Raw genomic sequence first — 26,218 nt, 5'->3', positions numbered from 1 at the left:
GAACAGGAGCCTGTCAGCAGTTCAGCTGGAGAACAAGGAATGTTAGGGGGATTTGCTACCAGACTGGACAGAGGAGTGAAGAACAAGAGAATCTAGGGTTACCTGGAGGTTTTCACTATTTCTAGCGAGAGTGGGACCATATAATGACACAGAAGGAACAGGTATAGTGGGAAGAGGGCCGGTGGGATTCGAGGGTCCAATTTTAGTCATGGTACACTTGAGGTTCTAAATGCATACCACTGGCCTCTCCAACTTGTTTGCAAATTCCCAGAGGAGGAGAAATGACCTCTACCTTTTCTTTGGTCTTTTTAGGGCCACGCCCTCAGCATATGGAAGTTCCCAGGCTAGGGGTCAAATTGAAGCTACAGCTGCCTGCCTACGCCACAGCCACAGCAACTCAGGATCCGAGCCACATCTGCCACCCACACCACAGTTTATGGCAACACTGGATCCTTAACCCACTGAGCAAGGCCAGGGATCCAACCTGCATCCTCATGGATACTAGTCAGGTTTGTTACCACTGCACCACCACGGGAATTCCGGAGCTCTACCTTTGCTATCACACGGCACCAAATCCAATGACAGGTACATAGATATGAAATGCCATCTATTTTGCTAAATTCAGAATATGGGAGTTCCCGTCGTGGTGTAGCGGAAATGAATCTGACTAGGAACCATGAGGTTGCAGGTTTAATCCCTGGCCTCACTCAGTGGTTAACCTGGATCTGCCGTTGCCTTGAGCTGTGGTGTAGGTTGCAGACATGGCTCGGATCTGATGTTGCTGTAGCTGTGGTGTAGGCCGGCAGCTGTAGCTCCGATTGGAACCCCTAGCCTGGGAACCTCCATATGCAGTGGGTGCAGCCCTAAAAAGCAAAAAAAAAAAAAAAAAAAAGAATTTATATCTATTTTCAATAATACGACTGTATTGATCTACATCAACTTACGAGCTCAAGAAGAAGTGATTCTCCATTATAACCCTCATGTAGCTTACAAAAGGACAACGAGTATATCGTTTTTTTTTTGGCCATGCCCACATGTGAAAGTTCCCAGGCCAGAGAGTGAAACTGGGATGCTGCAGTGACAATGCTGGATCCTTAACCTATTGTGCCACAAGGGAACTCCTATCATTTTTTGTAAAGCAAACCACAAAAAATAAAGCTCAATATAATTGCTCTTGGCTAGGAGGGCTACCTGGAAGGTAGGGAGAAAACATCAAAGAGCACGTTTCACAACTGGCTGAGAAATGCTAACACGCTCTATGGTCTTACAACATACCTTCTTTCATTAGATAAAATCATCTCACCATCTCCAAACCACTCTGCAATAGCCGAGTCCTTATCTAACACACCTAGGAACACATTCCTCTAGCCTGGAGTCCTGCACTCCCAGACCTCGGGGGCATTGGTAGGGATGTGAGTTGTCTTCCCAGATCTATGGCTTTTATGAGTGACCTGGAGCAAGTTATTTAGCCTCCTTGGGCTATGTCTTCACCTGCAAAATGAAGGGAATCTGACAAAACTGTCTTTGAAATCCTTTCCAGTCCTCAAGGTCAATGACGCAAGGAGGAGTCCTGCTGTGTGGCTGACATGGTGTGACTCATCTGTGTCCTCCCTGTGCTCTACTGTCAACTCCAGGAGAACGCTTGTCTCTGTTTGTCTTCGGCCTCTTCCAGGTCTTTTGTCCCCGGTCCTAACCCCATCAACATTGGAACCTGATTCTCTTCTATTATAACCTTTTCCCTTTTCTGCTTATTCCTGTTAACTAGGAGCTATTACGGAAATCTTTCCAAACGTTTTCAGATGAATGAGAAACTGCTATATGAGGAATGAAAAAGGCAACTCGTAAAGCAAATAAAATTCACCTAAGGGTTAGTGTCAGATCATTTTCTTTCTTTTTTTTTTTTTTTTTTTTTTTTTTTTGTCTTTTCTAGGGCCGCTCCCACGGCATGTGGAGGTTCCCAGGCTAGGGGTCGAATTGGAGCTGTAGCCACTGGCCTACACCAGAGCCACAGCAACACGGGATCCGAGCCGCGTCTGCGACCTACACCACAGCTCACGGCAATGCCAGATCCTTAACCCACTGAGCAAGGCCAGGGATCGAACCTGCCACCTCATGGTTTCTAGTGGGATTCGTTATCCACTGCGCCACGAGGGGAACTCCCCCAGATCATTTTCTTAATACTATCAAGGATGGAAAAGAGTAGAAAGCTGACATGCAATTATCAAATTATTTATTCCGGGGTAAGCTGTAAAAATATAGACACCTTCCAAACAACAAAGGAGCCCAAAAAAACTTAAACTTGCAATTAGACATTGGTTTCAGTCATTACTAGCCGTAACCAAAAGACCAAAGGAACAGGTTCGAGAAACACTACCGTAAAATCAAATCTCTGTTCCTGCACAAAGCCTTTCCATATTCTTCAACCCAATTTGAATGTGTCCTCAGAACTCTTGGTAACTTCTATCTCCATCATTTATTTGGAAATCAGTTACCCGCTGCCTTGTAACATTTCTGGCCTTGCATCATTTAGCTTTTTTATAGTTATTTACCTTTAACCCCACGTTAGCACATTTTTTTTCTTTTGTTTTTTTTGTTTTGTTTTCTTGTTTTTTTTGTTTTGCTTTGTTTTGTTTTTTGCCTTTTCAGGGCTGCACCACAGCATATGGAGGTTCCCAGGCTAGGGATCCAATTAGAGCTGTAGCTGCCAGCCTACACCACAGCCACAGCAATGCAGGATCCAAGTCATATCTTTGACCTACACCACAGCTCATGGCAACACCGGATCCTTAACCCACTGAGTAAGGCCAGGGATTGAACCTGCGTCCTCATGGATACTAGTCAGGTTTGTTAACCACTGAGCCAAGACAGGAACTCCTTTTTTTTTTTTTTTTTTTTCTCCCCATTTTTTAAAGTTCTACTGAAGTACAGCTGACTTACAATGCTGTGATAATTTCTGCTGTAAAATGATTCAGTTAGACATATATACACATCCACCCTTTTTCATATTATTTTCCACCCTGTTAGCATGTTGACAGACCCATTGAGCTGTTTGAGGGTAGAAAACTACTTATAATTCTATTTATTATCAACTCAGGCCCAGCACAATTCACACATACCGTCTTCTTAGTAAATGTTATCTGGTTACAGCGGGAGCGGCGTACAGAACAGTGAACTTGGGAACGTGGGATGCCTCCTGGGAGAATCTCCCCACTCTACAAGCTGAGTAACCTCGTGTAAATGTGCGGGTCTCAATTTCCTCAACTATGAACTAAGAACAAAGTCTACTTCATTGGTCTGCTGTGTTGCTCTAGTAAGATGGTGACTGTCCCATGATGTGGGCGAATAGAGTATGCGGATAATGCCAGGCATACTGGAAGCCAGCGGGAAATAAGCATCAATTCCTGAACCATCATTTTTATAATGGCAAGACATTTAAAACATTCTATTGGTAGCACTGTAAATTTTTATGAAGAAAATGGAAAATTGACACAATAAAAATACAAGATACAATGTTTGCCTTCAAAAAATGTCCTACTTGGCCATTTTGAGCCATCTTCTCTGTTACTAAGGGTAATCTGGAGGTGAATATTTAAGACATAAAAAACTAAAATACTATTTATTAAAATACTGCATGAGGGAGTTCCCGTCATGGCTCAGCAGGTAACCTTTCTGGCCTTGCATACCTGACCAGTATCCATGAGGATGGCAGGTTTGGTCCCTAGCCTCACTCAATGGGTTAAGGATCTGGCATTGCCATGAGCTGTGGTGCAGGTTGCAGACATGGCTCAGATCTGGTGTGGCTGTGGCGTGAGTCAGTAGCTGCAGCTCCTATTTGACCCCTAGCTTGGGAACTTTCATATGTATCAGGTGAGGCCCTAAAAAAGAAAAAAAAAAATGAGCTCTGAAGTACCTGATAAACAATGTATTATTAATAAGTACTATAAAAATCATCTAAAGGTAGTTTATTCTACAGCTAAAAATGTTTATCTTTTAAGACTCCACTTTAATAATCACGGCATTCAAGGGATTCAAGATCAACTGTCGGTTAGTTTTACAAAATGTCAGCCAAAGTCCATCTTAATGTGCTGATGGCAGAAGAGAAGAGTGCATACACACCCCCGCCAAGCACCACTGTGCCAGGAGCTCTCCCTCCCCGGGAATCCCCATAACAAGGTACCCCTGTGAGGCACAACAGCAAGAGAAGCTCCAGGCCAAGGAGCAGTGTGTGTGACGGGGCTGAGATCTGAATCAACCCAACTCCACAGCCCATGTTCCTACTTCCCTTCGCCAGGCTCTCTCAGCGTCATCCTCTAAGGCTTATTTACACAGAGCCAGCTTTGTCAAACACACTTTCATGAATGTGGTCATTCAACCTGCTAAAACTGGCATGTTTATCACCCTTAATTCAATGGCCCAGAGTGTTTCACTGGCATGTTTATAAATAACTGCAAGTCACATAATAAATGTGTTTTTCCTTAATATTTTTAGAATGTTTAACAGTCCTTTAACTAATTTGGGCACACAAATGCTAAATTTTTCAGTTGATAAACTTTTTTCCATCATATAACCCCATGCACACTTTTGTTGACAGTTTGGATGATCCCGGAACAGGATCAAATGCACGCCTGTGGTGGATTACTGGTGAGAGCCAAGTCGCATAATCCTTTGGGGAGTCCCCAGTTAAGGAAAGAAGGAAGGTAATTGTCAAGAAGCAAACGGGTATACAGTGCAAGGATCATGAGATTTACAATCACAAGACATGAGTTTAAGGTTTCAATCTGGCATTTTACCAATAAAATCTAGGGTACGTCTCTATTTTTCAATTTCTCTTCTGCAGAATGAGGATATTAATACCACCTATTTCACAGTTTTTTGGTTTGTTTGTTTGTTTGTGTGTCTTTTAGGGCCACACCCGTGGCATATGGAGGTTTCCAGGCTAGGGGTCAATCAAATAGGAGCTATAGTTGCTGGCCTACACCACAGCTCATGGTAATGCCGGATCCTTAACCCACTGAGCAAGGCCAGGGATTGAACTCCAGCCTCATGGATATTAGTCAAATTCGTTTCCGCTGAGCCACAAAAGGAACTCCTTTTCAGGATTGTTTTGATGAGATATATAAATTCTACAGGGATGTACAATATTCACATGCAAACTGCTCATATGTCTCTCTTTTTTTTTTTTTTGACTACATCTGCTGCATGCAGAAGTTCCCGGACCAGGGATCAAAACTGTGTCAGAGCAGCAACCACAGCCACAGCAGTAACAACACCAGATCCTTAACCCACTGAGCCAGCAGGGAACTCCTCATGGGTCTCTTAAAGACAGCATTTATGTGCTGCAATATAATTAATTCACCTGCTTAAATATCTGCCTGCACCTCTATGAGCAACTTAAAGCCAGGAGCTTGATCTCTCTGTGTTTAGTCCCCAAACCTTGCACAGTGCCTGGCACGAAATCAATAAACTTTCTAGAATGACAGCTTATGGCTCCATGATTTCCCTCCAGAAATTCCTGCTTTAAGGTCCACTCCCAGAGAGTCAAGGTAAAGGCTAAAGACTAGAGGTAGAGAGAAATGACGGCAGACCTTGACATATGAGGATGTAAAGCTGTCTCTATAAATATCCATCCCTTTCTCAATTTTAAGTGTACAAAGTGACATGCCACCTTGTAAAATTCAAGATGCCAGGGCTCTCCGACCTCAAGCAGCAAGAACTCTAATTCTGACAGCTTTCCATATATTGACAAACACATCAGAAGTTTGTACTATTCCTAAATTACAAGTTCTTCATGGTTTCTGAAAAAGAAAATATATTTTGCATTCAGACGCACTAAATGAGGAACCAAGATTATTTTAAAGATATTCTAAGCTTTACCTTTTCTACTAACCCTCTTCCTCCTCCTCAGATACCAATCAAGAAGTCAAATCTGCTCATCACCAGAAGTTTCCTGTAACCACACTGGATTAAACATGCTCGTTTTCCTGCCTCAGTCCATTGGGGCTGCAATGACAAAACACAACAGAAATTTCTCACAGTTCTGGAGACTGGGAGGACTAAGACCAAGGTGCCAGCAGGTTTGCTACTTGGTGAGGCCCGCTTCCTGGCCCACAGATGGCCATCTCCGCACTAGGTCACCTCACACAGTGGGAAGGGCAAGGGTGCGCTCTGGGCTCAGTCTCTAGGACGAGGGTGCTAATCCCGCTCAGGAGGGTTCCACCCTCATGACCTAATCACCTACCACAGTCCTCACCTCCTACGACAATCACACTGGGGACAAAGCTTCAGCAAAAAAACTAATAACAAATTTTGCCACTTTAGGTGCGGCCCTAAAAAAATCAAAAACAAGCAAAAAAAGGAACATTATGAAAAATTCTATGATCACAGACTTGATAACTTTGATGAAATGGACTAAATTCTCAAAAGATATAATCTACCAAAGCTCAAACAAGGAGAAATATATAACCTGAATAGCACCTATTAAATAATTTGAATCAATAATAACCTTCCAAAACAGAAAGGAACAGGCCCAAAAGGATTCACTGGTGAATTCTACCAAACATTTAAGGAAGAAATGATACCACTTCTCCACAATTTCTTCCAGAAAATGGAAGCAGAGGGAATACTTTCTTTTTTTTTTTTTTTTTTTTTTAGGGCCGCACTTGCAGCATGAGGAGATTCCCAGGCTAGGGGTCGATTCAGAGCCATAGCCGCCGGTCTATGCCAGAGCCACAGCAAAACGGGATCCGAGCCACATCTGCAACCACCTACACCACAGCTCACGGCAACGCCAAGATCCTTAACCCACTGAGGAGCAAGGCCAGGGATCGAACCCACAACTTCACGGTTCCTAGTCAGATTCATTTCCACTGCACCACAATGTGAACTCCAACTTTCTAATTCATTCTATGAGGAAAATTACAAACCAATAACTCCCATGTGTAAAAATCCTTAATAAGGTGTTACCAAATAAAATCTAAGAATGTATAAATAGAATTATATACCATAACCAAATGGGATTTATTCCAGATGTATTTGAGTGCTGGTTCAACATTCAAAAATCAATTTATGTAATCCATCATTTCTATATGCACAAGAAGAAAAATCATATGATCACATCAACAGATACAGAAAAAGTATTTGCCAAAATTCAACACCCATTTTTATCTAAAAATAAAAAATAGGGAGTTCCCTAATGACCCAATGGTTGGGGACTCAGCATTGTCACTGCTGTGGCTCAGGTTTGATCCCTGGCCCAGGAACTTCCATGTGCCATGAGCGTGGCCAAAAATAAAAAATCATAAATAAATAAAAACCTCTGAGCATGCTAGGAATAGAGGGGAACTTCCCCAACCAGGGTGTTTCCAGGTGAAAGTAACATTTGAGGAGTTCCCGCTGTGGCTCACAGGTTACAAACCCAACTAGTATCCAAGAGGATGCAGGTTCGATTCCTGGCCTCGCTCAGTGGGTTAAGGGTCCGGCATTGCTGTGAGCTGTGGTTTAGGTCCCAGACAAGGCTCAGATCTGGCATTGCTGCAGCTGTGGTGTAGGCTGGCATCTGCAGCTCCAATTCGACCCCTAGCCTGGGCATCTCCATATGCCACAGGTGCAGCCATAAAAAACAAAAACAAAAACAAAACAAAACCAAAGCCAGAAACATCTGAATTGGTAGACTAGTAAAGCAACTTGCCTTCCCTAAAGTAGATGGGCCTCATCTACTCAGGTGACGGCCTAAATAGAACAAAATTGCTGAACGAGAATATCCTCTGATCTGAATGCCTCAAGTCTGAACATCAGTGCTGCCTGCCTTCAAACTCGAACTGAAACATCAGCTCTTCTTGGGTCTCTGGCCCACCAACGTTCAGGCAGGAACGACATCATCAGCTCTCCCGGATCTCAGGCCTTGCGAAATGCAGGTCTTGGAGACTTGGTGGCCTCCACGGTCCTGTGAGCCAAATCCATGTAATACGTCTATTTGCACATGCATGCGAACCACATTCTATTGGTTTTGTTTCTCTTAGGAACCCTAACATAATTATATGCTTATCAACTCATAGCAACTACACTTATATACTTTCATTAAGGTTGAATTTAGAAACTCATCACTTAGGTGACCTTTCTATATTTAGATGCTAGGAAAAAAGTATTTCTACACTCAAACTCTTGGTGCCAGGCTCTATTCTAGGGGCTGAGGATACAGTGGTGACTAAGACAGAAAGGCTGAGTAAGACAGAAATCCTCCCACAGAGCTTACATTTTGGTGGAGAGAGATAAGACATTAAATACACACATAGACATTTTCAGACTGATACTAAATACTACTTTTAAAAAGGAGAAAAGGGAGGATATAAAAAGGAATGAAACTGGTGAAAGAGGCTGCGTTAGGCTGGGTGGTGGGGAAGGCCCACCTGAGAGGTGTTACTGAGGGAAGGCCTGTGTGGCGAGAAGGAACACATCACATGGTGTCTGGGGGCTGTGCTCCAGGGTGATGTGACACAGTGCAAAGGTACCAAGGTGGACACAGATCTGATGTGCCCAAGGAGCAAAAAGGTGAGAGCACCGGTTCTGAGCCTGAATCTCAGAAGGTTTGCAAGTATCCGCCTGTTTTTTTGTGCCTTCACCACTTTCCTGAGAAGAACCTGTCCAGGCTGGCCCATTGGTCTCAGGAGAACCAAAGACCCAGATGAGCCAATTCTCCCGGGACCTGCACATCCCAGAGAAGAAATAATTGCCATTTTAAGCCAGGGATTGGCAAACTCTTTCTGTGAAGGGCCAAGTAGTAGGCCTTTTAGGCTTTTCAGGCCATAAAGTTTCTGCAGCAACTATTCGATTACTGCTTTTGCAGTCAGAAAGCAGCCACAGAATGGACATGGGTAAGTTCCAACATGAAAGTTTCATTTATGGACAATGATATTTGCAATTCATATAATTTTCACGTGTTATGTACTTTCTTCTTTTAGTTTTTTAAAGCCACTTGAAAACGTAAACTTCATACTTTAGACTGAAGGCCATTCAAAAACAGGCATAGTTTGCTGCTCCTGTTTCAAGCCAGCAAATCTGAGGGTAGTTTGTTAGAGGACATGTCTGTAAAAAAAGTTACACGACACAGAGTGGATATGTGATACACCCTGGTCAAAAAAGTGGTACATTTAAGATCTTGCCTACAGATCATTAGAAGGGGTCTGGATTTTCTATTATAGTCATGATGTAATCTGATTCACACTTTTCGAAATGTACCCTGGATGCAATGTGGAGAATGAATCATAATGAGTGAGAAGTGGTGAGAGATGATGATGGCTTATGTTTATATTTGCCTAACAGAGGTACCACGTATTTCTTCTTAAATGCTTGGAGCAGTGGTTCTCAAACTTTTTGGTCTCAGGACCCTTTTACACTCTTAAAATTATTTCAGATCCTAAAGAGTTTTTTAATTTTTTTTTACTTTATGTGGATTTTGTCTATTGACATGTACACTAAAACAAAGGAAATTTTAAAATATTTGTTCACTTATGAAGAAATAAGCCCATTATAGGTCAACATAAATGATTTTATGAAAAGTAACTATATTTTCCTAAACAAAATAATTCAATGAGAAGAGTAGCATTTATTTTTAATTTTCAAAAGTGTCTTTAGTGTGTGTTTAATAGAAGACGACGGGAAAAATCTGGGTTTTTGGCATTCAGTCTGTTGCAATGTCACAAGTCCAATAAGCCTCTGGGAAACTCCTCTGTACTCTCTCATAAGAGAATGAGACAAAAAGGTAAATAATGTCTTAGTATTATTACATAAATAATTTTGACCTTGAGGATCTCTGGGAAGGGTCCCCAGCCTACATTTGGGAAACTGCTGGCCTGGAAGTTCTCTAGTGGGTCAGTGGCTAGTATTTGATAAACACTGAACCACTGGTTCAAGCCCTGGTCTGGGAACTGAGACCCCACATCAATCTGCCGTACACTGTACATGGATAGACGGATGGATGGAAAGAAGAAAGCAAGAAAGAGGGAGGAAGGAAGGGAGAAAGGAAACTGGTGGCTTCGGGTAATAACTCACTCACTTCTAAATGCTAGAGTCTCACTGATTTTGAAGTACAGCTGTCCTATGGTAATCCTTAGGGACACAACCCCCACCCCCAACCCACAAATACTAAAATCCACAGATGCTCAAGTCCCTTATACTAAATGGCACAGCATGTGCATATAAATTAAGCACCTCCTCCTGCATACTCGAAGTCATCTCTAGATTATTTATAATACCTAGTACAATGTAAAGGCTACATAATCAGTTGCCGGTACACTTGCCAAGTTTTGCTTTTTAGAACTCTTTAGAATTCCCCCCCCCACTTTTTTTTGGCCACACCCATGGCACATGGTAGTTCCCAGGCCAGGGATCAGACCTGCGCCACAGCAGCAACCCAAGCCATTGCAGTGACAATGCCAGATCCTTAACCTTCTGTGCCACGAGGGAACTCCCATTCCTAAATATTTTCAATCCCCAGTTGGTTGAACCTGCAGATATAGAAACTGCCGACATACAAGGCCTGCTGATCCTGCAGCTCTGCACCCAGTGTGGATGGTCACCTGGATCCCTACCACACCCCACAGTCTCCTGCTGCCAGTTCTCCTCCACCCACAGCTCGCCTTCCACATTGCCTCAGAGCAATTATTCTAAACACAGGTCTGACTCATCACTCACTCACTGAAAACCAGCTGAATGGTTCCCGTTTTCTTCAGGAAGAATCCAAGTTCCCTAGCCACTCGACAGGCAAGCCCTGACCTGGCCACCGCCTTCCCCTCCGGCTTCGCTCCCGGGTACACTGCTGCAGCCCTTCAGAACTACTTCTGCTCCTAGAAGGTGAGTGCCCCTCATACCCATACACCGAGCGCATCCTTCATTTAAAAGGAGGGATGGGCTCCCTTTCTTCCCTCAGCCATCTCCTTCGAGATCACGCTTAGATGTCACCTTGAGAAACTGCCTGACACCCATGTCTATCTCTTCAACTTAATTTATCACAATGCATCTTAATTCTACTTGCCTGTCCAGCCCTGTCTGAAGAGCGAGTTCCTCAATAGCAGAAAGAAACCAAACCATCTTTGTGTCTCCAAGCAGTACAGTACCTGGCCTCAGAGTAAGCATCTCCATTAATCTCTGCTAAGTGAACAACTTAGGGAAATATGATAAAGAAACTTTATCCAATTTAGAATTAATCCCTTGTGCCACAAGGGAACTCCTATCATTTTTTGTAAAGCAAACCACAAAAAATAAAGCTCAATATAATTGCTCTTGGCTAGGAGGGCTACCTGGAAGGTAGGGAGAAAACATCAAAGAGCACGTTTCACAACTGGCTGAGAAATGCTAACACGCTCTATGGTCTTACAACATACCTTCTTTCATTAGATAAAATCATCTCACCATCTCCAAACCACTCTGCAATAGCCGAGTCCTTATCTAACACACCTAGGAACACATTCCTCTAGCCTGGAGTCCTGCACTCCCAGACCTCGGGGGCATTGGTAGGGATGTGAGTTGTCTTCCCAGATCTATGGCTTTTATGAGTGACCTGGAGCAAGTTATTTAGCCTCCTTGGGCTATGTCTTCACCTGCAAAATGAAGGGAATCTGACAAAACTGTCTTTGAAATCCTTTCCAGTCCTCAAGGTCAATGACGCAAGGAGGAGTCCTGCTGTGTGGCTGACATGGTGTGACTCATCTGTGTCCTCCCTGTGCTCTACTGTCAACTCCAGGAGAACGCTTGTCTCTGTTTGTCTTCGGCCTCTTCCAGGTCTTTTGTCCCCGGTCCTAACCCCATCAACATTGGAACCTGATTCTCTTCTATTATAACCTTTTCCCTTTTCTGCTTATTCCTGTTAACTAGGAGCTATTACGGAAATCTTTCCAAACGTTTTCAGATGAATGAGAAACTGCTATATGAGGAATGAAAAAGGCAACTCGTAAAGCAAATAAAATTCACCTAAGGGTTAGTGTCAGATCATTTTCTTTCTTTTTTTTTTTTTTTTTTTTTTTTTTTGTCTTTTCTAGGGCCGCTCCCACGGCATGTGGAGGTTCCCAGGCTAGGGGTCGAATTGGAGCTGTAGCCACTGGCCTACACCAGAGCCACAGCAACACGGGATCCGAGCCGCGTCTGCGACCTACACCACAGCTCACGGCAATGCCAGATCCTTAACCCACTGAGCAAGGCCAGGGATCGAACCTGCCACCTCATGGTTTCTAGTGGGATTCGTTATCCACTGCGCCACGAGGGGAACTCCCCCAGATCATTTTCTTAATACTATCAAGGATGGAAAAGAGTAGAAAGCTGACATGCAATTATCAAATTATTTATTCCAGGGTAAGCTGTAAAAATATAGACACCTTCCAAACAACAAAGGAGCCCAAAAAAACTTAAACTTGCAATTAGACATTGGTTTCAGTCATTACTAGCCGTAACCAAAAGACCAAAGGAACAGGTTCGAGAAACACTACCGTAAAATCAAATCTCTGTTCCTGCACAAAGCCTTTCCATATTCTTCAACCCAATTTGAATGTGTCCTCAGAACTCTTGGTAACTTCTATCTCCATCATTTATTTGGAAATCAGTTACCCGCTGCCTTGTAACATTTCTGGCCTTGCATCATTTAGCTTTTTTATAGTTATTTACCTTTAACCCCACGTTAGCACATTTTTTTTCTTTTGTTTTTTTTGTTTTGTTTTCTTGTTTTTTTTGTTTTGCTTTGTTTTGTTTTTTGCCTTTTCAGGGCTGCACCACAGCATATGGAGGTTCCCAGGCTAGGGATCCAATTAGAGCTGTAGCTGCCAGCCTACACCACAGCCACAGCAATGCAGGATCCAAGTCATATCTTTGACCTACACCACAGCTCATGGCAACACCGGATCCTTAACCCACTGAGTAAGGCCAGGGATTGAACCTGCGTCCTCATGGATACTAGTCAGGTTTGTTAACCACTGAGCCAAGACAGGAACTCCTTTTTTTTTTTTTTTTTTTTCTCCCCATTTTTTAAAGTTCTACTGAAGTACAGCTGACTTACAATGCTGTGATAATTTCTGCTGTAAAATGATTCAGTTAGACATATATACACATCCACCCTTTTTCATATTATTTTCCACCCTGTTAGCATGTTGACAGACCCATTGAGCTGTTTGAGGGTAGAAAACTACTTATAATTCTATTTATTATCAACTCAGGCCCAGCACAATTCACACATACCGTCTTCTTAGTAAATGTTATCTGGTTACAGCGGGAGCGGCGTACAGAACAGTGAACTTGGGAACGTGGGATGCCTCCTGGGAGAATCTCCCCACTCTACAAGCTGAGTAACCTCGTGTAAATGTGCGGGTCTCAATTTCCTCAACTATGAACTAAGAACAAAGTCTACTTCATTGGTCTGCTGTGTTGCTCTAGTAAGATGGTGACTGTCCCATGATGTGGGCGAATAGAGTATGCGGATAATGCCAGGCATACTGGAAGCCAGCGGGAAATAAGCATCAATTCCTGAACCATCATTTTTATAATGGCAAGACATTTAAAACATTCTATTGGTAGCACTGTAAATTTTTATGAAGAAAATGGAAAATTGACACAATAAAAATACAAGATACAATGTTTGCCTTCAAAAAATGTCCTACTTGGCCATTTTGAGCCATCTTCTCTGTTACTAAGGGTAATCTGGAGGTGAATATTTAAGACATAAAAAACTAAAATACTATTTATTAAAATACTGCATGAGGGAGTTCCCGTCATGGCTCAGCAGGTAACCTTTCTGGCCTTGCATACCTGACCAGTATCCATGAGGATGGCAGGTTTGGTCCCTAGCCTCACTCAATGGGTTAAGGATCTGGCATTGCCATGAGCTGTGGTGCAGGTTGCAGACATGGCTCAGATCTGGTGTGGCTGTGGCGTGAGTCAGTAGCTGCAGCTCCTATTTGACCCCTAGCTTGGGAACTTTCATATGTATCAGGTGAGGCCCTAAAAAAGAAAAAAAAAAATGAGCTCTGAAGTACCTGATAAACAATGTATTATTAATAAGTACTATAAAAATCATCTAAAGGTAGTTTATTCTACAGCTAAAAATGTTTATCTTTTAAGACTCCACTTTAATAATCACGGCATTCAAGGGATTCAAGATCAACTGTCGGTTAGTTTTACAAAATGTCAGCCAAAGTCCATCTTAATGTGCTGATGGCAGAAGAGAAGAGTGCATACACACCCCCGCCAAGCACCACTGTGCCAGGAGCTCTCCCTCCCCGGGAATCCCCATAACAAGGTACCCCTGTGAGGCACAACAGCAAGAGAAGCTCCAGGCCAAGGAGCAGTGTGTGTGACGGGGCTGAGATCTGAATCAACCCAACTCCACAGCCCATGTTCCTACTTCCCTTCGCCAGGCTCTCTCAGCGTCATCCTCTAAGGCTTATTTACACAGAGCCAGCTTTGTCAAACACACTTTCATGAATGTGGTCATTCAACCTGCTAAAACTGGCATGTTTATCACCCTTAATTCAATGGCCCAGAGTGTTTCACTGGCATGTTTATAAATAACTGCAAGTCACATAATAAATGTGTTTTTCCTTAATATTTTTAGAATGTTTAACAGTCCTTTAACTAATTTGGGCACACAAATGCTAAATTTTTCAGTTGATAAACTTTTTTCCATCATATAACCCCATGCACACTTTTGTTGACAGTTTGGATGATCCCGGAACAGGATCAAATGCACGCCTGTGGTGGATTACTGGTGAGAGCCAAGTCGCATAATCCTTTGGGGAGTCCCCAGTTAAGGAAAGAAGGAAGGTAATTGTCAAGAAGCAAACGGGTATACAGTGCAAGGATCATGAGATTTACAATCACAAGACATGAGTTTAAGGTTTCAATCTGGCATTTTACCAATAAAATCTAGGGTACGTCTCTATTTTTCAATTTCTCTTCTGCAGAATGAGGATATTAATACCACCTATTTCACAGTTTTTTGGTTTGTTTGTTTGTTTGTGTGTCTTTTAGGGCCACACCCGTGGCATATGGAGGTTTCCAGGCTAGGGGTCAATCAAATAGGAGCTATAGTTGCTGGCCTACACCACAGCTCATGGTAATGCCGGATCCTTAACCCACTGAGCAAGGCCAGGGATTGAACTCCAGCCTCATGGATATTAGTCAAATTCGTTTCCGCTGAGCCACAAAAGGAACTCCTTTTCAGGATTGTTTTGATGAGATATATAAATTCTACAGGGATGTACAATATTCACATGCAAACTGCTCATATGTCTCTCTTTTTTTTTTTTTTGACTACATCTGCTGCATGCAGAAGTTCCCGGACCAGGGATCAAAACTGTGTCAGAGCAGCAACCACAGCCACAGCAGTAACAACACCAGATCCTTAACCCACTGAGCCAGCAGGGAACTCCTCATGGGTCTCTTAAAGACAGCATTTATGTGCTGCAATATAATTAATTCACCTGCTTAAATATCTGCCTGCACCTCTATGAGCAACTTAAAGCCAGGAGCTTGATCTCTCTGTGTTTAGTCCCCAAACCTTGCACAGTGCCTGGCACGAAATCAATAAACTTTCTAGAATGACAGCTTATGGCTCCATGATTTCCCTCCAGAAATTCCTGCTTTAAGGTCCACTCCCAGAGAGTCAAGGTAAAGGCTAAAGACTAGAGGTAGAGAGAAATGACGGCAGACCTTGACATATGAGGATGTAAAGCTGTCTCTATAAATATCCATCCCTTTCTCAATTTTAAGTGTACAAAGTGACATGCCACCTTGTAAAATTCAAGATGCCAGGGCTCTCCGACCTCAAGCAGCAAGAACTCTAATTCTGACAGCTTTCCATATATTGACAAACACATCAGAAGTTTGTACTATTCCTAAATTACAAGTTCTTCATGGTTTCTGAAAAAGAAAATATATTTTGCATTCAGACGCACTAAATGAGGAACCAAGATTATTTTAAAGATATTCTAAGCTTTACCTTTTCTACTAACCCTCTTCCTCCTCCTCAGATACCAATCAAGAAGTCAAATCTGCTCATCACCAGAAGTTTCCTGTAACCACACTGGATTAAACATGCTCGTTTTCCTGCCTCAGTCCATTGGGGCTGCAATGACAAAACACAACAGAAATTTCTCACAGTTCTGGAGACTGGGAGGACTAAGACCAAGGTGCCAGCAGGTTTGCTACTTGGTGAGGCCCGCTTCCTGGCCCACAGATGGCCATCTCCGCACTAGGTCACCTCACACAGTGGGAAGGGCAAGGGTGCGCTCTGGGCTCAGTCTCTAGGACGAGGGTGCTAATCCCGCTCAGGAGGGTTCCACCCTCATGACCTAATCACCTACCACAGTCCTCACCTCCTACGACAATCACACTGGGGACAAAGCTTCAGCAAAAAAACTAATAACAAATTTTGCCACTTTAGGTGCGGCCCTAAAAAAATCAAAAACAAGCAAAAAAAGGAACATTATGAAAAATTCTATGATCACAGACTTGATAACTTTGATGAAATGGACTAAATTCTCAAAAGATATAATCTACCAAAGCTCAAACAAGGAGAAATATATAACCTGAATAGCACCTATTAAATAATTTGAATCAATAATAACCTTCCAAAACAGAAAGGAACAGGCCCAAAAGGATTCACTGGTGAATTCTACCAAACATTTAAGGAAGAAATGATACCACTTCTCCACAATTTCTTCCAGAAAATGGAAGCAGAGGGAATACTTTCTTTTTTTTTTTTTTTTTTTTTTAGGGCCGCACTTGCAGCATGAGGAGATTCCCAGGCTAGGGGTCGATTCAGAGCCATAGCCGCCGGTCTATGCCAGAGCCACAGCAAAACGGGATCCGAGCCACATCTGCAACCACCTACACCACAGCTCACGGCAACGCCAAGATCCTTAACCCACTGAGGAGCAAGGCCAGGGATCGAACCCACAACTTCACGGTTCCTAGTCAGATTCATTTCCACTGCACCACAATGTGAACTCCAACTTTCTAATTCATTCTATGAGGAAAATTACAAACCAATAACTCCCATGTGTAAAAATCCTTAATAAGGTGTTACCAAATAAAATCTAAGAATGTATAAATAGAATTATATACCATAACCAAATGGGATTTATTCCAGATGTATTTGAGTGCTGGTTCAACATTCAAAAATCAATTTATGTAATCCATCATTTCTATATGCACAAGAAGAAAAATCATATGATCACATCAACAGATACAGAAAAAGTATTTGCCAAAATTCAACACCCATTTTTATCTAAAAATAAAAAATAGGGAGTTCCCTAATGACCCAATGGTTGGGGACTCAGCATTGTCACTGCTGTGGCTCAGGTTTGATCCCTGGCCCAGGAACTTCCATGTGCCATGAGCGTGGCCAAAAATAAAAAATCATAAATAAATAAAAACCTCTGAGCATGCTAGGAATAGAGGGGAACTTCCCCAACCAGGGTGTTTCCAGGTGAAAGTAACATTTGAGGAGTTCCCGCTGTGGCTCACAGGTTACAAACCCAACTAGTATCCAAGAGGATGCAGGTTCGATTCCTGGCCTCGCTCAGTGGGTTAAGGGTCCGGCATTGCTGTGAGCTGTGGTTTAGGTCCCAGACAAGGCTCAGATCTGGCATTGCTGCAGCTGTGGTGTAGGCTGGCATCTGCAGCTCCAATTCGACCCCTAGCCTGGGCATCTCCATATGCCACAGGTGCAGCCATAAAAAACAAAAACAAAAACAAAACAAAACCAAAGCCAGAAACATCTGAATTGGTAGACTAGTAAAGCAACTTGCCTTCCCTAAAGTAGATGGGCCTCATCTACTCAGGTGACGGCCTAAATAGAACAAAATTGCTGAACGAGAATATCCTCTGATCTGAATGCCTCAAGTCTGAACATCAGTGCTGCCTGCCTTCAAACTCGAACTGAAACATCAGCTCTTCTTGGGTCTCTGGCCCACCAACGTTCAGGCAGGAACGACATCATCAGCTCTCCCGGATCTCAGGCCTTGCGAAATGCAGGTCTTGGAGACTTGGTGGCCTCCACGGTCCTGTGAGCCAAATCCATGTAATACGTCTATTTGCACATGCATGCGAACCACATTCTATTGGTTTTGTTTCTCTTAGGAACCCTAACATAATTATATGCTTATCAACTCATAGCAACTACACTTATATACTTTCATTAAGGTTGAATTTAGAAACTCATCACTTAGGTGACCTTTCTATATTTAGATGCTAGGAAAAAAGTATTTCTACACTCAAACTCTTGGTGCCAGGCTCTATTCTAGGGGCTGAGGATACAGTGGTGACTAAGACAGAAAGGCTGAGTAAGACAGAAATCCTCCCACAGAGCTTACATTTTGGTGGAGAGAGATAAGACATTAAATACACACATAGACATTTTCAGACTGATACTAAATACTACTTTTAAAAAGGAGAAAAGGGAGGATATAAAAAGGAATGAAACTGGTGAAAGAGGCTGCGTTAGGCTGGGTGGTGGGGAAGGCCCACCTGAGAGGTGTTACTGAGGGAAGGCCTGTGTGGCGAGAAGGAACACATCACATGGTGTCTGGGGGCTGTGCTCCAGGGTGATGTGACACAGTGCAAAGGTACCAAGGTGGACACAGATCTGATGTGCCCAAGGAGCAAAAAGGTGAGAGCACCGGTTCTGAGCCTGAATCTCAGAAGGTTTGCAAGTATCCGCCTGTTTTTTTGTGCCTTCACCACTTTCCTGAGAAGAACCTGTCCAGGCTGGCCCATTGGTCTCAGGAGAACCAAAGACCCAGATGAGCCAATTCTCCCGGGACCTGCACATCCCAGAGAAGAAATAATTGCCATTTTAAGCCAGGGATTGGCAAACTCTTTCTGTGAAGGGCCAAGTAGTAGGCCTTTTAGGCTTTTCAGGCCATAAAGTTTCTGCAGCAACTATTCGATTACTGCTTTTGCAGTCAGAAAGCAGCCACAGAATGGACATGGGTAAGTTCCAACATGAAAGTTTCATTTATGGACAATGATATTTGCAATTCATATAATTTTCACGTGTTATGTACTTTCTTCTTTTAGTTTTTTAAAGCCACTTGAAAACGTAAACTTCATACTTTAGACTGAAGGCCATTCAAAAACAGGCATAGTTTGCTGCTCCTGTTTCAAGCCAGCAAATCTGAGGGTAGTTTGTTAGAGGACATGTCTGTAAAAAAAGTTACACGACACAGAGTGGATATGTGATACACCCTGGTCAAAAAAGTGGTACATTTAAGATCTTGCCTACAGATCATTAGAAGGGGTCTGGATTTTCTATTATAGTCATGATGTAATCTGATTCACACTTTTCGAAATGTACCCTGGATGCAATGTGGAGAATGAATCATAATGAGTGAGAAGTGGTGAGAGATGATGATGGCTTATGTTTATATTTGCCTAACAGAGGTACCACGTATTTCTTCTTAAATGCTTGGAGCAGTGGTTCTCAAACTTTTTGGTCTCAGGACCCTTTTACACTCTTAAAATTATTTCAGATCCTAAAGAGTTTTTTAATTTTTTTTTACTTTATGTGGATTTTGTCTATTGACATGTACACTAAAACAAAGGAAATTTTAAAATATTTGTTCACTTATGAAGAAATAAGCCCATTATAGGTCAACATAAATGATTTTATGAAAAGTAACTATATTTTCCTAAACAAAATAATTCAATGAGAAGAGTAGCATTTATTTTTAATTTTCAAAAGTGTCTTTAGTGTGTGTTTAATAGAAGACGACGGGAAAAATCTGGGTTTTTGGCATTCAGTCTGTTGCAATGTCACAAGTCCAATAAGCCTCTGGGAAACTCCTCTGTACTCTCTCATAAGAGAATGAGACAAAAAGGTAAATAATGTCTTAGTATTATTACATAAATAATTTTGACCTTGAGGATCTCTGGGAAGGGTCCCCAGCCTACATTTGGGAAACTGCTGGCCTGGAAGTTCTCTAGTGGGTCAGTGGCTAGTATTTGATAAACACTGAACCACTGGTTCAAGCCCTGGTCTGGGAACTGAGACCCCACATCAATCTGCCGTACACTGTACATGGATAGACGGATGGATGGAAAGAAGAAAGCAAGAAAGAGGGAGGAAGGAAGGGAGAAAGGAAACTGGTGGCTTCGGGTAATAACTCACTCACTTCTAAATGCTAGAGTCTCACTGATTTTGAAGTACAGCTGTCCTATGGTAATCCTTAGGGACACAACCCCCACCCCCAACCCACAAATACTAAAATCCACAGATGCTCAAGTCCCTTATACTAAATGGCACAGCATGTGCATATAAATTAAGCACCTCCTCCTGCATACTCGAAGTCATCTCTAGATTATTTATAATACCTAGTACAATGTAAAGGCTACATAATCAGTTGCCGGTACACTTGCCAAGTTTTGCTTTTTAGAACTCTTTAGAATTCCCCCCCCCACTTTTTTTTGGCCACACCCATGGCACATGGTAGTTCCCAGGCCAGGGATCAGACCTGCGCCACAGCAGCAACCCAAGCCATTGCAGTGACAATGCCAGATCCTTAACCTTCTGTGCCACGAGGGAACTCCCATTCCTAAATATTTTCAATCCCCAGTTGGTTGAACCTGCAGATATAGAAACTGCCGACATACAAGGCCTGCTGATCCTGCAGCTCTGCACCCAGTGTGGATGGTCACCTGGATCCCTACCACACCCCACAGTCTCCTGCTGCCAGTTCTCCTCCACCCACAGCTCGCCTTCCACATTGCCTCAGAGCAATTATTCTAAACACAGGTCTGACTCATCACTCACTCACTGAAAACCAGCTGAATGGTTCCCGTTTTCTTCAGGAAGAATCCAAGTTCCCTAGCCACTCGACAGGCAAGCCCTGACCTGGCCACCGCCTTCCCCTCCGGCTTCGCTCCCGGGTACACTGCTGCAGCCCTTCAGAACTACTTCTGCTCCTAGAAGGTGAGTGCCCCTCATACCCATACACCGAGCGCATCCTTCATTTAAAAGGAGGGATGGGCTCCCTTTCTTCCCTCAGCCATCTCCTTCGAGATCACGCTTAGATGTCACCTTGAGAAACTGCCTGACACCCATGTCTATCTCTTCAACTTAATTTATCACAATGCATCTTAATTCTACTTGCCTGTCCAGCCCTGTCTGAAGAGCGAGTTCCTCAATAGCAGAAAGAAACCAAACCATCTTTGTGTCTCCAAGCAGTACAGTACCTGGCCTCAGAGTAAGCATCTCCATTAATCTCTGCTAAGTGAACAACTTAGGGAAATATGATAAAGAAACTTTATCCAATTTAGAATTAATCAGAGACAGATATGAAGTTAATGGAATCAAGTAATGAAGGGGGGATAAAACCTCAAAAAAATTTTTTTAGGAAGCAACTTTAAAAGTCTGATCATAGAATGCATTCAACTCTCTCTGCACAAGTGTGACTTAGTCTGTAACATTTCTGAAGGATCATTTTTTTCCTGCTTAATTTAGTGTATGTATGAATCACACATAGGCTGACTAATCACCTACTAAAGATACTGCATGTGGATCATTAAGACTGAAACAATCTAAAGACAATAAAAATTTTAAAAGATACATCCTGAATATACAGTACCTATCACAGCTACACCTGTTACCTTTTAGAAGACACCAGAATAACATATGTTATTGTAAAGTGCAGGCTGTACTGAAGGAAGAAGGCTCTTGCTCCCTCTGCTTTTACATCAGCCCTCATAAAGCACACTCAGGGAAAGAAATCATTGTCAACTATCCTGCTCTGGCTCTAGGAAAAGATTAATATACTCTTCGATGTGACCTTGGACACCAGCCCAGAAGATAGGTCCCCTGCTGCGTCTTCGCGAGTGTGTGGTCAAGCAAAGAACAGCGCTGGGATAGGACAGGACATGTGGCATTTAATTAGCATTTACTGAACACCTTGCACCAGGCACTACACAAGGTGCCTTATAGACTTTAGGCATCTCACCTAAACCACCTGCCTCACAGGCTCAATCACAATCACTGAGCAAAAACAGAAGTTCCCTAGAGTTCCCAGGTAGCTTGGTGGGTTAATGATCCAGGGTTGTCACTTCTATGGCTTGGGTCACTGCTATGGCACAGGTTTGATCCCTGGCCTGGGAACTTTTGCAAGCCACAAACACAGCCAAAAATAAAAAATTAAAAAATATGTATCTATAAGTATTCATTCAACAAATATTCACTGAGCACACCAGTTAGGGTCAGGGAGGGCAAATGACTTGTCTCTCTTGCTCACTTTTATATACCAAGATGTCAGTGGAGTGTCTGGCACATAATGGAACATAAAGGCCAGATGATTTTGCCTCCTAGAGCTCTCAAATCTGTCCACTTTTCTCTGTCCACTTTTCTCTGTCCACTTCTCTTTATTTGCCCTTCCACCAGTCTGGTCCTGACTAACTGCCCTGCAGCCATTCTTGTTCCCTCTGATTCAGGGTTTCTCAGCTTTGGCACAGCTGACATTTAGGGCCTGGAGCTAATGTATCCAATAGAGAAGGTCCAGCAGCACTCCTGGCCTCCAACCCTTAGATCCCAGTACACAATAACCTCGGATGGCAACAGCATCCCATTGTTCTCAGGACAAATCTCAATCCTCAACACCTAATTTACCAAGTGCTGGCAAGAGGGCATCACCAACTGCACCAACCTCGCCTAGATCCACACTTTCTCTTGTTTTCAGCCTCCGGCCGTATGGGCCTTTGTTCACCTTCTCACATGTACCTCAACTTCGAGACCTTCCCATGGCTTCCAAGGCCAGACACTACTAACTTTGGGGGCTGGCTATCTTTGCTGAGGGAGGCTGTCCTGCGCACTGCAGGATGTTAGGCAGAATCTCTGGCCTCTACCCACTAAACGTCAGTAGCACCAATCCCACCCCACACACCAGCCATGACAACCCAGATTGTCTCCAGACATTGCCAAATGCCTCTGAGGGGCAACATCTCCCCCAGCTGAAAACCAATGGTCTAGACCAGACTTGCCTTCCTCGGTCCTCTGCCTGAAGTTCTGGTCCTTCAGAGCTGAGCTCATATAAATCAAGAAGGCCTCTGCTGATCCAGCCACTACATGACAGGGCCTCACTGTGGGTCTCTCCCACGACACTCTCCCCCTTTAGCATTTTTCACAGTTGTAATTAAGTAGCATGTAATGCCTGAATGCACAACCAGGATATAAAATCCTCGTCTTCAGGGACCTGTGGACTTGTTCACTGCTCTATGCCCAGGGGCTTGGCATAAAGCTCACCAAAAAATTCACTAACTGAATAAATGACCCAGGTGCTCTGCAGGGGCACAGGGATTTCAAGATAAGAAAGATAACATCTTTGTGCTCAGAATGCTGAGCTCAGAAATGGCAAATAAATTTCATCCCCTGGGCAAGATCAATTAATTGGTACCTGTATTAGAAGCTGTACATTTAGCTCTAGGAGGCAAAATCATCTGTCCTTTATGTTCCATTTTGTGCCACCACTCCACTGACATCTTGGTATATATAAAACTGAGCAGGACAAGTCATTTGCCCTTCCCATGCCCGGAATACTGCAAGGAATCTGAATGAACAAGCCTCGGGGTTCCCAAAGCTCACTCCCCTTAGCTCATACCTTAACATTGTCCTATACCATTTTTTCCGTAACTCTCCAAACTTCATCAAACCTACCATTACAATGCTCACCCTTAACTGCCTTGGCTCAGCGGAAACATATCCAACTAATATCCATGAGAATACAGGTTCCATCCCTGGCCTTACTCAGTAGGTTAAGGATCCAGTGTTGTCATGAGCTGTGGTGTAGATTGCAGATGCAGCTCAGATCCCACACTGCTGTGGCTGTGGCATAGGCCACTGGCTTCAGCTCCGATTGGACCCTCTAGCCTAGGAACCTCCATATGCCGTGGGTACGGCCCTAAAAAGACACACACACACACACACACACACACACACACACACACACACACAGGCATAACTGCTTCTTAGATTTCCTTATGAAGGCTCCAAGATCATGTAAAACAAATAAATATGCATGTTTTTCTCTTGCTCATCTCTCTTCTGTTATGGGGGCCCTAGTGGAGAACTGAGAAGAATAGAGAAAAAGGGTATCTTTTCTTCCTTACGGAGCAAAGGATGCAGGGCTCCTGTGCACAAGAAAGTACCTGGACAGGGTATCACCTCAGACCAGGTCTGTGGTCCCCCAGAGCAGCAGACACTGAGACAGCTGCACCACCAGATTCCTGGGGGCTCAGGAGGGAGCAAGCAACCAGCCTAAAAGAAGAGGCTTCATTTCATTAACAAGATCAACTTATTCAGACCTCAAGAGAAAGTCAAATTGAATACAGCTATCGAACCACCCATTAAAGATACTGACTGAATCATCACTGACAGATTCATGAGGGCACAGTTGCACTGTGTTTAACAAAACTCCTTATTAATACACCCGACCAAGAATACATGTGTCACAGATGGAATACTGAACAGCAATATTAAAAATGGAAAAATGGAACCAACCCACTTTCACAACTTCCAGAACAAGGTAAAGGGCTAACAGCTATCACAGTCACAGTGTCAATGCATCGGTTAAGGCCAATGGGTTTTGACTCACGCCAGTGTCTAGGACAACTGCTGCTCTGGCCTTTTTTATCTTTTCTTTCTTTCTTTCTTTTTTTTTTTTAATGACAGTCCTGATTTCCCTCTGGGGAACCCCTCTCAGTTCATGTGGTTCAGCTGAGACTGACAGTCCCACCTCTAACCCCAGCTCCAGGGTTATGGAGGACACAAGGGCACTCACTCTGCAGCTGGGCAGGCCTCCCTAGGTCTAGCTGGCACTAATGAGAGAGAGAAGGCTACTAAACTAAGACACAAGACACTGGAGTGGCTGCCAGCCATCCTGGCTCTCATACGAGGAGAGCCTGCCTGAGAAGGAAACCCACAGGCTGGAGAACAGAGACAAGAGTCCTGACGACCACTGAGCACCTCAATCCAATCCTGCCAGAAATTCCACTCTGCATTTTTCATTACAAGAGTCAAAAACCACCGTTCCCCCAACCCCATTTTTGGCCACCTCGAAGCATATGAGTTTCCAGGCCAGGGATCAGATCTTGCAGCCCAAGCTGCAGCTGTAGCAACACTGGATCCTTAACCCACTGTGCCAGGCCGGGGATCAAACCTGCGTCCCAGCACTCCCAAGACATCTCGGATCCCACTCCGCCACATCAGGAACTCCAAAAAGCTACCTTTTTAAAGCCATGTCTGAGGTGGGATTCTATCACTTGCAACCAAGTGCTACTAAGATCATCAACAATTTTAAACCACTAATAATTCAAAAAGAAAAGGCTCCTGCCTCCCTGTAAAAGTCTCAACTTCCGCCAGGATGTGTCAACCCATAATTTTCTGCCCTTCCTCTGATTTTCTAAGCCATTATTACAGTCAGTGAATTACTTACTCCCTTGTGCTACTCATCATCTGTATACAATGGCCTCATCTCAACTAGACAGATATGGCCAAGGATGAGCTGTACCTAATCCTTTGTACCTGATGGTACCCTCCACCATCTCAATCATATCTGAGAAATAAAAATAATAATAGTAATAATAATAAATTTTTAAAAAATAATAAATTTAAAAAAAACCACACCTGGTCTGTGTCAGAGTAGAAAATTTATATTTACTGGAAATGAGCTTAAAGGGATGTCGGTTAAGATCACCCCAATTCATTCATTCAGTCATTCAATCATCCATCCATCTATCAAGCACTTATTTGGCACCTACAGGGTACCAAGCACTTTTGAGGTGCCAAGAACACAGCAAGGAATAGGACAAGGCCTCTGCTTTGACAGTTAGCTGGGCTGTGTATCTTTCCCAACCCCCCCAAAAGAAAGAGAACATTTAAAGAGGCTCAGGGCAGCCACGGGCATTTTCTCTGTAACACAAACCCTATTACATTATAGTTCATGCTTTCCCATGTGAAACATCCAATAAATGTACATTCACAGAATATTAAAGCTAAAATGGAAGTGTCAGAAATCTAGTCTAGAAGTTTTAAAGTATTATTTTTAACAATGAACGTTTTCCTCATCCCCAAAAGAAATGTATGCAAAACCGATTAAGACTGGCTGCCCCCAACCCAGGAGGCAGTTGGCAGCAACACTGCCTGGGAACCCCAGAGGGTCATAGTTTACGGTGAGACTAGAAGCAGGCCAGAGACTGT

General features: G+C 43.2%; 1 protein-coding gene across 12 annotated transcripts in view; it reads right to left on the bottom strand.

The window, feature by feature from the left end:
• Positions 1-26,218, bottom strand: part of GNPTAB (N-acetylglucosamine-1-phosphate transferase subunits alpha and beta) — a 211,495-nt gene that overhangs the window by 77,496 nt on the left and 107,781 nt on the right. For 2 of the 12 annotated variants that reach the window (XM_084957376.1, XM_084957377.1), the window contains exon 2: positions 5,875-6,000. The exons of the other annotated variants lie outside the window; for them this stretch is intronic. The gene's annotated coding sequence lies outside the window, so the exon portion shown is untranslated. The remainder of the gene's footprint in view (positions 1-5,874; positions 6,001-26,218) is intronic. 12 annotated transcript variants of the gene reach the window in all.

Source organism: Sus scrofa, chromosome 5 (assembly GCF_054392235.1).
Source record: "Sus scrofa isolate SSC_HxYL_T2T_F1_AM1 chromosome 5, Sscrofa_HxYL_maternal_Yorkshire_Landrace_v2.0, whole genome shotgun sequence".
Lineage (NCBI taxonomy): Eukaryota > Metazoa > Chordata > Mammalia > Artiodactyla > Suidae > Sus > Sus scrofa.
The sequence above is the reverse complement of the archived record's forward strand: the minus strand, read 5'-3'. Positions and strand labels throughout refer to the sequence as shown.